Raw genomic sequence first — 16,055 nt, forward strand, 5'->3', positions numbered from 1 at the left:
GTGGGAGGGTTTTTTGTTGTTTTCATTATTCTTTCAATACTAGTTGGCTTTAAAGTTATTAACACATATGCATGTACAACCGTAACTCCATAAAGATTGTGAATTTCCAACTGGGGAGTTAACAGGAAGGCTTTAAACTACCTTTACCAATCCTAGGTCCTGAAAGCAGCCTAGATATGCCTGCACCATAGCTTTCTTTACCACTACTCAGCCTGGGAATAACTATGTTGATTCAGTACTACCCAAGGACTCTATATTCTGGGACTCCTCCAATGACTGGACTCTATTGGCCTATTGGACGGCTTTCCACTGATGGAGTGGTACAAAGATGCTCCATTGTGCTGGGGAACCAGGGCAATAATTCACAACGATTTACTAATGTGGTAATAAAGTAGGAAAAATCTCTATACTGCATGCCCAGCATACAATACAAAAGTCATTGCAAAGCACATACAACTAAAAAGAAAATGAAAATATTACATGTTTTGATGATTTTTTCCTCCCTTAAAGGTCACAAAATAAAACATTTGGTAAATTATTAAGTTTGACCACAGATTTAGACTAATTACCAAAATAGTGCTATTTTGACAAAATTATCAATTGCAGACTTGCAAATAGCAGTAATTTAGAAAGAAAGAAAGAAAGAAAGAAAGAAAGAATATCCTCTGTTCCCAAGGTGACTTAACATATAGCAGTTAAGAACCCCTCAAAACAAGATTTTGAATAAAACATATTAAAGGTATGAAACTAGCATAGCGACCTTTATACCCAATATCTTGCAAACTGCACCCAAATTAAAGGAAAATATTCTTGACAACTCCTGCGAAAATCAGATTGAAACCAAACATAAAATGTGTTACTTTTCTGGTTAGGATTATGTGAACCTTTTTAAAGCTGAAGATTTATAAAAAATATTTGTTTTAAATCTGACATAGAGTAGATATAAAAGAGGATCTGTAGAATGTATGGTGCTCTTTTGTTGCAAAAAGCATGTATGTGCAGATTAATGTGTATTTTTGCCATAACACAAATGAAGATTTATTTGTATTGTATGTTTTAAACTTCAACTATTATATATGTACACATTTTGGAAGAGTCATCTTCTTGGAGCAAGGAGTCTCATTTTCTATGTTTGTACAGCACCAAGCACAATACAGCCCCAACCTAGCTGGCTGCTAGTTGCTACTACAATATAAATGGTAAATAAATAAAATAATAACAATAATAGTAAAAATAGTCATTGCTTTATAAAAACATTTTAAGCAGAATGTTATGCTTTTCTAAACTTTTATGTGGTATGGAAAATAAGGACCCAATTTTGGAATAATTTCAGTACATGCCTGCTTTTGCTGTTTATGAGGAGTCTCATTTAACTTGTAAATCTCATAATATGGACTACTCATGAGTGAAATTATTTGAATGCTTACGTGTCTGCAGGATTGAGCCCTAATTTAGGTTCGATCACAGCTACCAACACTTGAAGCAGTAGCACTTCTAAGAAAAAGTGCTGTTTGTGGTACATGTGTTTTCATCAATTTCACTGGCTGAAATTAAACAGAACAGATTCCCCTTGTTGATCCAATAGGATTATCTTGGGTTCCAATCCTGAGAACACTTATGCATGTACTTTAACTCTGTGAGCAGGCCTGTTAACTCCCTTAAAAATAAGGACTGTAGGATAGGTTATCCCTTATGTGTGTGCTAACAATAGGAACCTCAGTATATACTAGCATGCATGTTATAAAAAGAATGTATTATGTACTAGTGAAAGGATGCAATAGTGAATCAGTTGCAGATAAACATCCTGATCCTAGTTTGCAGAACTATATCACTTTACAAACATACAGTTATGGAGTAGATTAATATTTCTATCAGCATTTTACATATAGGTGAATTTAGGTTCAAGGTAATTATAAGAATAATTTCATACAATAACACAGTAAATCAGTGTCAGCACCAGGTTTACAATCCAGATAACATGATTGTCCATCTTACTCCTAATACTCTAAACTCCAGAAAAATTGTTTACCCCATCTATGGCTCTCCTCCTCTTTACTGAAAGGGGCTTCACCATTATCCATAATCATCCAAAGAATAAAAAAAAAATATTGAAACATTTTGAAAATTGCTACAATTTCTTGAAAGTTTTGTGAGCTGACAAAGGCAAATTTTGTCTCAAAACTCTTCCATGACTAACTGTTTGCTCAACTCTTGTACTGGATCTGTTGCTGCAGTAACCATTTGTTATAACTACATTCTTTCTATTTCATTTTCAACACAATTCAGATTGCAAAAATATAATAAAATAAATTTTCTGAAGTTTGAGCTTTGGGTTAACAGCTATTCCTGCCAAGCTATCTCCTGCCAAGCCAATAATAGGAAATTAAGCAGAAAGACTATTGTTTCAAGATGATATGTTACCCTACAGCTATTCAAAAACAATTTTAACTGAATTATCTCTGAAACAGAGTAGGGAGAATAGAAACACTTAATTCTCTGGGAAGACTGGAAACATGGCATATTCAAAGGATATATTAAATTCCCAAAGAATCAATTTGTCTGTGTGATATAGTGTTCTCATTCTTATATCAGCAGCATCTGTCTAGCCAACTCAGTGATGTATAAAATGCAGGATACTTGCTGAATATATAATTTATGCATGTGGTCTGTGCAACAAAATTGCTGCATCATGCATGAATTCTTATCAAAAGTTTATGCAAAAAAGGATATCCTGTACAATGGAAAGGTACTGTAAAACTTACCCTTCAGTGTCGTTTAAATGAACCTATGTTTTTAAAAAGATATATATGAATTTAGTGTGACTAACAAGGACTGCGGTAAGGGATGCTTTAGGAATGAATTTGAGCTGGTTGGCACATATAACTAAACCAGAAGATTCCCTGATTGCCCTTCACCCTGGAGACCCAGGTGTAAATCAAGGCAAGAGAGTAGAAAGAGATTGCTTTCTCGCAATGACAGCTGTCAAAGATTACATGGGAAATGAGTTCTGACACTCTCAATTTAGTTTGTTGAGAAAGGCAGAAGAATGGTTAAGTCTGCCCTGACGATTTTGGAACCTCATTCTGAGTAGATTCAAACCCACGAGGACAAAGAAGTGAAAAGACTGTGTCAGAGTCCTTTAGGCAGTTTTCTGTTAAAAAGCTGAAAGCTCATTAAAAAGTACATCATTCCCAGTATTTCATTTCCTGTTCTTTTTTTTATTTTTACTAGACATAGGGTTACCATATTTCAACAATCAAAAAAGAGGACGGGAGGAGCCCCGCCCTAGCCCTGCCCCCGTCCTGCCCTAGCCCCGCCCCTGCCCCTTCCACTCCCTCCCACTTCCCGCCCCCTCAGAACCTCCAACTCCCCCCCCACTCCTTGTCCCCTGACTGCCCCCTCCTGGGACCCCTGCCCCTAACTGCCCCCCAGGACTCCACCCCCTACCTAAGCCTCCCTGCTCCTTGTCCCCTGACTGCCCCCTCCTGAGACCTTCCCCCCATCCTAACTGGCCCCCTAGGACCCTACCCCCTACCTGTCCCCTGACTGCCCCAACCCTTATCCACACCCCCACCCCCAGACAGACACCAGGGACTCCCACGCCCCATCCAACCACTCCCCACCCCCTGACAGCCCCCCCCCCCAGAACTCCCGACCCATCTAAACCCCTCTGCTCCCTGTCCCCTGACTGCTCCGATCCCTCTCCCCACTCCTGCCCCCTGACAGACCCCCCAGAACTCTCCCCCCACTCCTTGTCCCCTGACTGCCTCCTCCTGGGACCCCTGCTCCTAACTGCCCCCCAGAACCCCACCCCTACCTAAGCTTCCCTGTGCCTTGTCCCCTAACTACTCCCTCCTGAGACCCCCCACCTGTACTCTGACTGCCCAAAACCTTACACCCCCAACCCCCAGACAGCCCCCCCCTGAACTCCTGACCCATCCAACCCTCCCCCCTGCTCCCTGTCTCTTGACTACCCCCTCCAGAACCTCCCTGCCGCTTCTCTGACCCCCTGGCCCCCTTACCATGCCGCTCAGAACAGAGTGCTGCAGAGCAGCGCGCTCGGCAGCAGGGGGAGGGGAGCAGGGGGTGGAGCTCCAGACTGCCGGAGGCCAGATGTGAACTGCCGGCTGGCGATCTGCGAATGCAGGGAGGGGGAGGGAGGGAGAGAGAGGAGGGGAGTTAGCTCAGCTGCAGGGGAGAGGAGGGGGAAGTGGAGGAGGGGCTCTGGCTGCCGTAGCCCTATGCGAGTGGCAGGATCCGGCCGGCTGCCCTGTCAGCCACACGCGCTCTGCATGGCGGGGAAATCCGGACATTTACAAATTCCCCCCGGACGCTATTTTTAACTCAAAAAAGCCGGACATGTCCGGCAGAATCCGGACGAATGGTAACCCTACTAGACAGGAATATATGATTAAACTTAAAAAAAAAAAAAAAGATGTCTGTCCAAACATTTGTTTGAAAAACACTGCATTATTATCAATCACTAACAACATTCTGATTTTAAACACACATTTGAGTTGTCACTCACGGTGAATCAAGGCAGAGGTTTCACTCTCTAAGTGTAAGGCAAATTCTAGGAGACACTACCTTAGTAGTAGTAGGCATCCTTTAGTCTCGAGAGATCATGGGTGTCACATTTAAAGGTGATCTCTAGACCCTTTGGGCTCTTCCTTCTGAGAGCTCCTTTCTCCTCTGCTAAACTGGACTGCTTCCTCTCGTAACTCTGGAGACATTTGTTAAGCTCTTGTTTCCTAAGGCTGCGGTCTTGAGTGTGATCTTCCCATTTGTGCATATCCAGAAAAGCCCCACTGCCTTCTGGCTGAATTTGGAAGAATGTAAGGCTATGAGAGTAAACTCAGTTAGGAAATCTGGAGTGGAGCCCCAAAGGCAGTCCGGTATGAATATTTTAGTATGTTTCCGGTAACTCCTGCAGCAGATTGAGTACTAGATGTATTGGTTCTTCCTCTCCTCTGGATTTTACCAGTGATGCCGAGAGGGGGAGTCCTGAAGCATAGGCAACTCAGGGCCTCCATATCACCTGCCCAGTCTTGTGCCCTGGAGAAGTACTCCAGCTTCACTTCGAGCATTGACACAACCCAGGAGGCAGCAGTCACCGGTTCTAAGCGCTTACTCATTTGCGTAAAGTTGAGCACCAAAAGCTGTCTCCAATAGTGGGAGAGATCATTGTATCTCACTGGACAACCACTGCTTTCATAACACTGGGCAGCCCCCACACAATAGGGTGTTGTCCCCCAACAGTCTCCCTGCTTCAATGGGTGCTTGGAGCTTAGAGTTTTATAACTTGACAAGTGGACAGTAACCAATGCACCAGGCAAATCATGTAAAAGAAAGAAAACACCCTTAAAAATAGGGTGCTGGAATGGTCACACCATGACAACTGGATTATCTGAGGACCTTCACCAGATCAACGATGCTCGTTAAATTGACGTGATTAATGACAAGCTGAAACGAAAAAATGTGGATATCAATTCCCTCCAAGAAACATGGCTAGCATTGAGCGGATCCCTCAGAGAAAAAGAATATACATTTTTCTGGTAGGGGAAAAGAGCAGAAGAAACACAAGAACTCACTTCTGGGGATGATTAAGCCACCTGCAAATAGATCAGAGAGAATTTTGGAACTATGGTTGTTCACATCTGAGGGCCCAGTCAATTTTGTGAGTGTGTATGCCCCAACACTCTCATCTTCTGACATCAAGGACCAGATCTACAACCGTTGAACACCACCATCAGCAAGATTCTGAAACACGAATATGTTTTCCAGCTAAGGGATTTTAATGCAAGGGTGGGAGCTCATCATGAAGCCTGGACCAACTGTCTTGGTCAACACAGAACTGGAAAGATGAATGGAAATGGTCAGAGACTGCTAGAATTTTGTTCTAACAAACTCAATCTTCCAGACAAAGTTGCAACATAAAGTGTTTTGGAGACATCCCAGATCTGGCCACAGGCACCAACTGGATCTTATCATCACAAGGCGTGCCAACCTTAACATCCTACTTATTACTCACAGTTATCAAAGTGCTGATTGCGACACAGACCACTCTCTGGTATGCAGCAACATCAGACTTAAACCAAAGACAAGACACAGATTGAAAGTAAAAGGATGTCCTCATATTAACTTCAGTGCCATAGTGAAACAAGAAAAGTCACAGCAGTAAAAGAACAGATATAACTTAGATTTTTTTTCACATCTTAGCTCTAATGACTAATGAGTAGTTTGACGCATATTCCAGTGTGTTGACAGCAGTCATAGGGGCCAAACGCACAGCCCAAACCAACTACAAGAGAGACCCAAATGAAAAAACCTTATAAGCATCAAGAGTGGCAAGAACCAAGGTACAAGAAATTTCTTGATGCTGTGCCAGTGACTACTGGCTGCACTTATGTGAAAGCATCCATGTAGCAGCTGATGCTGGCAACATCAGAAACATGTATGATGGGATCCAGAAAGCCTTGGCTCCAACTTCAAAGAAGACAGCCCCATTGAAATCAACAACAGGGGAAACAATCAACAACCACACCAAGCAGATGGATCGCTGGGTAGAACCCTACTCTGAGCTTTACTCTGATGAAAATATTGAGACACTGCCTATGAAAACGCTATATAATGATGCCAGAGTAAAGCATGTTGGCGGAGTTCATTGTAAAGTCACAAAATGGTAAATTACAAATGAATTGAAACAAACAAGGAAAGGTTAACACACAACCTGGTTTTGTCGATGTCTTAAATAGATGTGAGTTTTCCTTTAGTATTAAAGAAAAACTGATTTTATATTTTTCCCCATTCTTTCAAATGAAAACCACAGGGAACTAATTTTATTCTTGAAACATGACTGACTTCAACTGAACAAAAATCAGAGACCAGTGAACCATAAAAATTACTCATCTATTTAATAAAGGCAATAATATGTGTCCAATACCCATTATCTATTAGTTAAGATCTAAGGCCCTGATCCTACACTTAGTGCTTATCTATCTAAACTAGGTAAATTTGCACTATTGTAATTACACTGATGGAGCTATACTAGTGCAAACCTCTAATGTAGACACACTGCATAGATGTAAAATGTGGTTTACAAATATGTGGCTTAAATTAACTCAGTAACTTAGTTGTAGCTATACCGTTGCAAAATAGCCCCATATAGACAAGGTCTTAACACATTCTTGACTGTACTCACTCACATGAATAACCCCACTAAAGTAAATGGGAATACTTACGTGAATACACGCATGTGTATATATTTTTGAAGGATCAGTGCCTAAAACTATTGTTTTGTTTTTAAAAATTAACAATACTGTGGTGTATATTATTGTTAGAGCTGTGTCAAACATTCATTTGAATTATGAACAAAATGGAGCGTTTCCTGAAAAAGCGTCATGTCAATGGAAATTTCCACCATACTAAAAGAAATGGGGGGTGGGGCTAGTAGGTGACAGGGATGCATGTGAAAATGTTTCTATGAGATGTATCATGGTACATTTTTGAATTCTAACCAAGAGAATTGAAAGAGGAGATTACAACAGGTCATACTGAAAGGTGAACTATAAGGCTGGATAGAGGTTACTAGTGGTGTTCTTCAGGAATCGGTTTTGGGACCAATCTTATTAAACATGTTTATTAATGACCTTGGTACGAAAAGTGTGAGTATGCTAATAAAATTTCTTGATGACACAAAGTTGGGAGTTATTGCCGATACAGAGGAGGACCGTAATATCATACGAGAAGATCTTGACAACCTTGAAAACTTGAGTAATAGAAATGGGATGAAATTTAATAGTGAAAAGGGGAAGGTCGTGCACTTAGGGACTAACAATAAGAATTTTTTGCTATAAGCTGGGGACGTCAGTTGGAAGCAACAGAGGAGGAGAAAGACCTGGATGATCAAAGGATGACAATGAGCCGCCAATGTGATGCGGCCATGACAAAGGCTAATGCAATCCTAGGAGGCATCAGGTGATATATTTCCAGTAGAGACAGGGAAGTGCTAGTACCATCATACAAAGCACTGATAAGACCTTAACTGGATTACTGTGTGCAATTCTCATCTCCTGCATTTAAGAAAGATGAACTCAAACTGGAACAAGTGCAAAGAAGGACTACTAGGATAATCAGAGGAATGGAAAACCTACCTTATGAGAGAAGACTCAAAGAGCTTGGCTTGTTTAGCCTAACCAAACGAAAGCTGAGGCGGCATAGGATTGCTCTCTTTAAATACATCAGGGAGAGAGAGGAGTTATTTAAATTATGTGCCAATCTTGACAGAAGAACAAATGGATATAAAGTGGCCATCAGTAAGTTTAGACTCAAAATTAGAGGTTTCTAACCATCAGAGGAGTGAAGTACTGGAACAAACTTCCAATGGGAGCAGTGGGAGCAAAAAACCTAACTGGCTTCAAGACTGAACTTAATAAGTTTATGGAGAGGAATGGTGTTATGTAATTGCCTACAATGGCATGTAGCTGATCTGTGACTGCTAGTAGCAAATATACCCAATGGCTGGTGAGGGGACACTAAATGAGAGAATTCTTTCCCAGGTGTCTGGCTGGTGGGTCTTGCCCAAATCTCAGGGTCCAATTGACTACTGAATTCCTTCCCGGGGAAGGAATTTTTCCCCATGTCAGATTTGCAGAGACCCTGGGGTTTTTTCACCTTCCTCTGCAGCATGAGTCATTTCCAGGTCAACCTAGACAGAGTAAATAGTGGATTCTCTGTAACCTGAAGTCTTCAAATCATGAGTTGAGGAATTCTGTAACTCAGCCAGAGGTTATGGATCAATTACTGGAATGGGTGGGCGAGGTTCTGTGGTCTGAAATGTGCACGAGGTTAGACTAGTTGGTCAATGATGGTCCCTTCTGGCCTTAAAGTCTATGAGTATGTGTGTTCATACCGGTATAATTGTACCCATACAATTAGACCAGTATAAATGATAAATTTCCCTCAGAATACAAGGCCTTAGTCTGTAGCAGTTTTCTCAGTCCTGTATGAAAGGAAGGAAGACAATATGCTCTCAAAGTATGACACAATTGGGAGCAAGTCTGCCAGCTATCAAAGAATTTGTAGATTTCCACAAAAACATAATGTGATTTAAGCTTTTGTTTATGTTCTATTCTAAGTTATTAATTCTGCTCTTTCTCCAGTGCACATTGTATAAAACAAAATTGTATCTATTACATAAATGGATGTGAGATGATCATCGTGCTGATATGAGTGAATTTCATTCCAGTCAGGACATATTTTTACAAGCATTATAAGCAACAGCTTATTGTGAATAAATGCATGTTGGGCATTTGTTTTTGTTTTAAAAAAAGCATGTCCATCACATTGGTACCTAAGGTACTTCTAGCTCAAGGTTTCAACCACTAACTCATACCACCTGTGACTATTCAAAGGGCTTTTTAGACCATATGCTATTGAGGTGAAAAACAACCAAATAAGGACTTCAGGATAAATATTTATTTAGGCACATGAAATAATAACTCAATATAACAAGAATTGCAATTGACTATAACAAGATTTTTTTCCCAAAATTTAACACCAACACTACCATCACTTAAGCTCCTCCCATGAAAGCAATGGTAGAAGCATTAGTCTAGAAAGACACAGATGTTTTAAACACCACGCTGTGTAGTTGTCATCTAAGAAAGTTAGAAGACAAAGGATGAAATGCGGGCCCCATTGACATCAATAGCAAAATTCCTATTCAGTTCAATGGGGCCAGGATTTCACCCATTGTGTTTAAATCACTGGCAACTACCAGAAACCCCTGCATATACCAGTGCTTTCACCATTTTTACCACCAGTAGAGCTGGTGGTAGCAATGTTAGGGAAGGCTAATATAGAAACAACCTAGTGGTCCTCAGGTCATATTTGGATATAAAATGTCAAGTAATTAGATGCTTTTATGTAAACAGATTCTAGACATAATGGGCTAAAACAGGAGTTACAGTAATCTTTTGTTTACAGTATGTTTTTTGTTTGTCAAGTAAATGGGTTCTTCCTTTAGTGAAAAGGCCTGCTAGGAACTTTTTAGTTAAAGGATTACTGACAAAATAGGTCGCAATGATCTACCATGGCAACAGAAATACTTAAATTGTCTAGCTGTATTTGCAAATGTTTATTGAGCATGACAAATAATCCTGTTGCAAATTGAAATCAAATAACCTTTTCTTCTACAATGGCAAAAGCATTGCTGTCTATTTTGTAGTTATGGCATGCACAATTGCAATGAGTGAAGCCAAAAGTTCATTACTGATGCAAGTGAACTAGACTGAGATTTGGAAGAATGGTTCATGTAAAATCTCTGTTGAATTAAAGGGTACAGGTCTGCTAGCATCATTAATTCTTTTGTACTAGGATACTCTAGAGACTGGACGGTTTCTCTTCCCTATTCACAATTTCACTAAAAAAGTCATGTTTTACTATAGCTAATTGTCCCCCTCCATTACTCAAATAGGAGACTTATAGAGAAAAGGTACATGTTATATGAATAGGTGTTCAGGAGGAGGCCCTGTTTCCTCTGAATAAATTCTGAATCAATGTATCTGGATGAAAGGTGCTTTATATAGTATGGATGGAGTGGATTTATACAAGTACTCTAGTAAAAATATTTTCAACTTAGTTTCTACAAATTTTGGTTGAAAATATTTTGACTAAAATATGAAACAATCTTTGGAAATTCCAACAAAATAAAAATTCAAAATGCAGAACATTTTAAAAAACAAATATAATTCTTTGGCATGATTTTTTTCCAAGTCTATTTAGATGCAGGGTGTAAAGTTGACAATTACAGGGATCCGTTTAAAACACGTGGTTTCACTAGTTGTTCTAAAAGAGGTAATTATATATATATATATATATACATACACACACACACATATTGTATAGAGTGCAATGGAGGAGATTCAGTATCGAATTGTGAAAAATGAGAGCTTTTAGTCTATCTTTCTCTCTTCTTTTCCCCTTCATAAGTGGCATAATTCAGGAAGGTATTTTATTTCATGTCTTCTGCCCAAAAGAACCTGAAATTGCCTTCATCTAAGATTGGACCCCTCAATCCAAATTATTAAAGAAATATAAACAAACAAAATTACTACAATAATTATGCTAAAATAATTATAAGGTTCAGATAGAAAACGCACAAAAAGGAAGCACATATTGAGATATAACTCATAGCCTTATTGGACCAAGTACTGCTCTCAGTTATACCCATAATCACAAAATGAAGCGGGGGAGGTGGTATTGACGTAACTAAGAGCAAAGGTGCTGTCTAGTGTACTCAGTTATATTGCTATAATTATACAGGTGTATTTTTACCAGTATAAACAGAGGAGTCTTGCTGGAGCACAGCAGGGTTACACAAAGTAGTGGAGCTCAAACATACAGTATGTCTCTCTTGCTGCTCCTTTAAGCAGATATCAAATACTCTCTGGTCATTGTGGTTCCATACACTTGATGCTAAGGCAGCATACAAACATGTTTTGGTGTTTCATGTCTTTCCTAGCAAATTCATAGAGACATAGATTTTAAGACCACAACACATGTATTTAAATTAACATACCGTAAGTAATCTCATTGGCTTCAACAGGACAACCCACATGTGAGAAGTTAAGCATATACATTACTGTTTGCAGGATTGGGGCCCTAGTTATTGTTGTACAGTGGATAAAACTGTTTTCCAAATGAAAATGCATAATACACACCAATGAGACAAACACAGTAGAAAAATAAATACTCTTCAATGAATAAAAAATTATTCCCCTTGGAAGAACAAACACTACAAGAAATAAAAGGAAATAGTATATTGTAGTCATTTAAGTGACAAAAATGATTCTCAGGAGGATGCCAAAAAGCTCCTTATTCTAGATTATGAAATAATGACTCTGCAGGAGATAATCAGTTCTGTTGTATATAGAAACAAATAGATACACTGCTTATGTTCATCATTGCATAGTTTTGAGTTACAGAAACATTGGAAGTACTTAATTCTCACTCTCAACTATTCCGCCTTAAAAAGTTAGGTTTGATCATTGTAAATTATATATTTATAAATAATAACATCAGAATATTTCTCAGGATGTAGTTTTAATAATTGGAGAGCAGATATATGAATACTAATATATTACCACAATATCAAATATTACTTATAGAAAACTAAAATAATAAAGAAGTAGAGTACAATTACGAAACAATACCAGTTCTCAAGTCAAAAGTTTTCCAGATTTTATTATTATAAAATACAATGCAATTGAAATGCTGTTTCTTACAGCCCCAACAAATAGATTATAGCTTCATATAGCAAATATCCGGAACAGAATCTGGTTTTAAACTACTTTAGCAGTATCACACCCCAAATCAATACAACAATAATCTTAAATCAAATCTGCATCAAATATTTCCTTTCTGTTCAAACTAATTATTTTCTCATGTATGACTCCTGACAAAATAGTTGTTATTACATTTTAGGGAACACATCTAGCTAAAACCAAAGGATTATTTAGACCAGTGGTTCCCAAACTTGTTCTGCCGCTTGTGCAGGGAAAGCCCCTGGCTAGCCGGGCCGGTTTGTGTACCTGCCGCGTCCACAGGTTTGGCCAATCGGAGCTGCAGGAAGCGGCACGGGCCGAGAGATGTGCTGGCCACCGCTTCCAGCAGCTCCCATTGGCCTGGAGCAGCGAACCGCGGCCACTGGGAGCAGCGATCGTCCGAACCTGGGGACGCAGCAGGTAAACAAACCGGCCCAGCCCGCCAAGGGCTTTCCCTGCACAAGCGGCGAAACAAGTTTGGGAACCACTGCTTTAGACCAATAGAAATGGCCAACAGCATGATGTAGCTCTTTTTAAAGTGTGGTCTACTCTGTAAAGAGATTTTTTTTTAAATGATAACATGTTGCTATGTTGACTGTGTCTCTGTTTCTATATCTAATATGTTCAGTTTGCCAAGGAAAGTCTTTTTTTTTTCCTAACTACTAGCCTTGCGAACTCACCCTAGGATCTGAAAATCAAGCTTGGTTACTTTCTTCTTGAACATGCCACCTTTAGAAATGATTCTGCATGCAAAGTCTGTGGCATCTGTGCAATATCAGTGCCTTTAATGAAATGTAGTCAATGATACTGTTGATGATGGACAAGAAGAAATAGAATCTAATTAACTCTTTCAGCTGAGTTGACACACCAGTGCAAAAAAATACATAAAAAATAGTAAGACCCCTCTTTTACAAAAGCACTTAAACTTTAATCTATCTGTACAGCACTTACATGGGTTTTCAACCTTAAGCAAATTCTTAAGTCCCATTGATTTCAATGAGATTTAAGCACATACTTAAGTATTATCCTCAATTAGAATTCTTTCTTATATCAGGGCCTCAAAGCTTCCCCTCCCCCCCACTAAAGTAGATATTGGGTATGTTTTTCTGTAGGCAAAGGCTGCAGCAACTCCAGTAGTTATGTTTTCTTAACACTTTCCAGTATATGCAACTATTTTAATTGTTTATAACTTTGCAAAATTTTAGCTGTTTTGGCTGTAATTCCATGCTTGCTCTCTCAGGCTAATTAATATTATTATGTGACAATTTCAGCATAAATAGTTCTCCCATTTCCAAAATTAAGTTAGGGAACACAAGTATGTTTGCCAAAGTTAAAAAAAATCCAACTCTTTTAGTATTGTCATGCTTTGGAACATAGACATTAAATTTGGCAGGGTAGTAGCTTTGGATTAAGGGAGATACCTTTTGCTCTCCCTGTGAAAACTCATCTTGTCTTGGCCAAATTATAAGCCTCTGAAAAATCAAAATCTCATAAGAGTTTAGTGGCTGGTTGCTCGAATCTTTGAACATTCCAGTCCGCCGAGTATACTCCCAGCCCCAAGGAGTTCCCTACATATATTTGGATGGTACATAAAAAAAAAAAATAACTTCAAGATACCCCATTGTCTGTGCTTGACACAGGTATGAAGTAGAGTGAGAACAAGGGGAAATACAATGAAAGCCCACTGTTACACATAAAGCCAGCATAAAGACCAGACAGAAATGCAGCCCAAGCACCCTGGTAATGAATGGTTTGCTTTATCAAATTGGGATCCCAAAGAGCGTGGATGTTGGCAGGAGTTGCGGCCATAATTACCATTCTTTATGGACACCCTAGGCACTTGTGCAAGATTTCAAACCATATAAACTAATACAAAAACTATAAATAATATAGCTACCCCCATGTGGATTCAACTTCAGTCATGTAACACATTTAAAAAGGAAAACAGTAATAGACATGTGAACCACAACTGAGATAATGTCAGATCAACCTAACATTTGGAATTTTCTAACTTATGTACTTGATTTCTGCGCTTTCTTATCCTCAAAGTCCATTTCTCATTAATGTCAGTTTCTTGCATTTAACTTCCATGTGTGCGTTTGTTTATTTTTAAAAAAATCTGAGCAATTCAGCTTATGGAAATTGCAAGGGGAGGAATACCTGAAAACCATAGAGTATATACTGGTAGCAATCAAGCCACATAAACTAGCATTGCACTTATTATATGTATAAAATCTTCCTTAAAATTGATATTTGACAAAGAAAATATTATTTAGAAGGTCCTTCTTTCCCTCAGTGAGAGAGGTGGGAAAATATTTCTTAGAGTATTGATTGCAATTTAATGATTCATTACAATATATAAGAAAGCAAACACCATTTGATCCTAAATAGGAATCTCTTTGCTAATTGCTATTGCTCCGTCCCAATAATTATGTTGCCATGCTAGTTAACTCACTTCAATATATTTTGAGAGTAGTGACTGGGGGAATTGCTACCCCTCTATAGCGAGCTAAGAGTCTAATTCCTCACACACTGAGCTTGAAATTGCTTCTGCCAGCTCTGGAATAATATGATGATCTAATCACCGCAGTTAATTATCATTCTTAGCAACAATCATTGTAATAAATATATGATTTTAATATACCTCTATAAGTGGAGATAATGAAACCAGCAATAACTGCACTTGACTTTATCACAGACTTTGTATTCCCCTTTTTAGTCTCCCCAAAACTTTTGTGCTCAGACACAAGGTAAAAAAAAACAGTGTGTGCCATGAGTTTCAACACTATAAAGATGACAAAAAGAACTGAGCATAAGTTTCTTCAGATGCATAGAATGGAACATATATTGAGGAGCTATATATACACATACAGAGAGCATGAAAAGGTGGGACTTGTCTTACCAACTCTGAGAGTTTAATTAAGTAAGAGAAAAATTTTTTGAAGTGATAATCAAGATAGCCCAGTACAGACAGTTTGATAAGAAGTGTGAGAATACTTACATGGGGAGATAGATTCAATGTTTGTAATGGCTCAGCCATTCCCAGTCCCTATTCAAGCCTAAATTGATTGTATCTAGTTTGCATATCAATTCCAGCTCAGCAGTTTCTCGTTGGAGTCTGTTTTTGAAGCTTTTCTGTTGCAAAATTGCCACCCGCAGGTCTGTCATTGAATGACCAGACAGGTTAAAGTGTTCTCCTACTGGTTTTTGAATGTTATGATTCCTGATGTCAGATTTGTGTCCATTAATTCTTTTGCGTAGAGACTGTCCGGTTTGGCCAATGTACATGGCAGAGGGGCAAAGTACATTTCTTTGACCTTGTCTTCTCTAACTAACACACATACACACATACACACGCACACGGTCAAAGAAATGTGCCTTGCATTTAGAGCAGAAGGAGATGAGGTTTGCAATGATTATTAGTTCATGGGAAAATTTATTCCACAGTCTTGGGACAGCCCCCGAGTTGGAGGAATCTTTCAAATACTACTAGAGCATGGATAAGTCTTAGGGAAATAATATAGTATATTTTCATTTTGATGCATGAAGATTTATCTGCAGACCTATACATTTTAATAAGAGTAATGTACAATTTTTTCCTTACAAAAACATTAGTGTAGTGTACCTAAAATCACCTAGGTTGTTTACGATGGTTTATTACTATGAATACAAAATTTAGGGCTGGATTCACGTTCACGTTGCACCACCTACGTAGTGCTAAGTACACTT

At 38.9% G+C, this 16,055-nt stretch overlaps 1 protein-coding gene across 5 annotated transcripts in view; it reads right to left on the bottom strand.

The window, feature by feature from the left end:
• CSMD1 (CUB and Sushi multiple domains 1) overlaps positions 1-16,055 on the bottom strand; it is a 1,932,406-nt gene that overhangs the window by 70,607 nt on the left and 1,845,744 nt on the right. The window lies entirely within an intron of this gene.

The sequence above is a fragment of the Chrysemys picta genome, chromosome 3 (genome assembly GCF_011386835.1).
Source record: "Chrysemys picta bellii isolate R12L10 chromosome 3, ASM1138683v2, whole genome shotgun sequence".
Taxonomy (NCBI): Eukaryota; Metazoa; Chordata; order Testudines; family Emydidae; genus Chrysemys; species Chrysemys picta.